The sequence below is a fragment of the Lupinus angustifolius genome, chromosome LG15 (genome assembly GCF_001865875.1).
Source record: "Lupinus angustifolius cultivar Tanjil chromosome LG15, LupAngTanjil_v1.0, whole genome shotgun sequence".
Classification (NCBI taxonomy): domain Eukaryota; kingdom Viridiplantae; phylum Streptophyta; class Magnoliopsida; order Fabales; family Fabaceae; genus Lupinus; species Lupinus angustifolius.
The window spans coordinates 11,504,122-11,505,317 of record NC_032023.1 but is presented as its reverse complement, the minus strand read 5'-3'; positions in this window follow the sequence as shown (position 1 = coordinate 11,505,317).

Below are 1,196 nucleotides of genomic sequence, written 5' to 3'. Positions count from 1 at the left end.
CAGGGCATCATGCATCAGTTCTCAGCTCCTTGTATCCTTCAACAAAATTGAGTTGTTGAGAGGAAAAATAGAGTTCTAGAGGAACTCGCTAGGACCATGCTAAATGAGAGCAATGCTCCAAAATATTTCTGGGCTGATGCAGTTCACACTGCCTGTTATATAATGAATCGAATACTACTTAGACCTACTTTTTCAAAACACCTTATGAAATTCTTAAAGGTCAAAAACCGAATATTGCTCATCTTCATGCATTCGGGTGCAAATGTTTTATTTTAAATAATGGAAAAAGATTCTTAGGATATTCATTACATAGTAAGGCTTTTCGCATGTTTAATAAATATACCATGCAGGTAGAAGATTCTATTCATGTTCATTTTGACGAATCTTCTCCAAAAGAGAAGAGAAAGGTCTTTTCTGATGACATTTCAGGTACCCTAGAAGAAGTTCAATCAAAGGATATGAACCAAATCCAACAAGAAGATGCTGAGCAAATAGTAGAAGAAGAACATCAAGACATGCCTATTGCATGGAAAACCAAAAAGGATCATCCACTCGATAAGGTGTTAGGTGACATATCGACGGGGGTGGTAACCCATAGTTCTTTACGTAATTTCTGTAATTTTGTTGCATTCGTATCTCAAATAGAGCCAAAGACCATCGAGGATGTACACTAGGGTATAGCTATGCAAGAAGAGCTAAATCAGTTTGAGCGCAATAATATGTGGGACTTGGTCCCAAAACCAAAAGAACATCCTATAATTGGCACCAGATGGGTCTTTCGTAACAAGCTAGATGAATCTGGCTTGATAATTAGAAATACGGCTCGCTTAGTGGCCAAAGGCTACAACCAGGAGGATGGCATCGACTATGATGTGACCTACGCTCCTGTAGCCAGACTTGAGGCCATTAGGATGCTCTTGTCCTTTGCATCGAGCATGAACTTTAAGCTCTTCCAAATGGATGTTAAGAGCATATTTTTAAATGGCTATATTCAAGAGGAGGTGTATGTAGACCAACCTCCAGGGTTTGAAAACTTCAAATACCCGAACCATGTGTATAAACTCAAGAAGGCCCTCTATGGCCTAAAATAGGTTCCCAGAGCCTGGTACGATAGATTGAGTTCGTTCCTACTAGAAAATGTNGGTAATTGGGCTAAAGAAGATTTTTCTACATTTTTGACAGTAAAAAATGTAGTG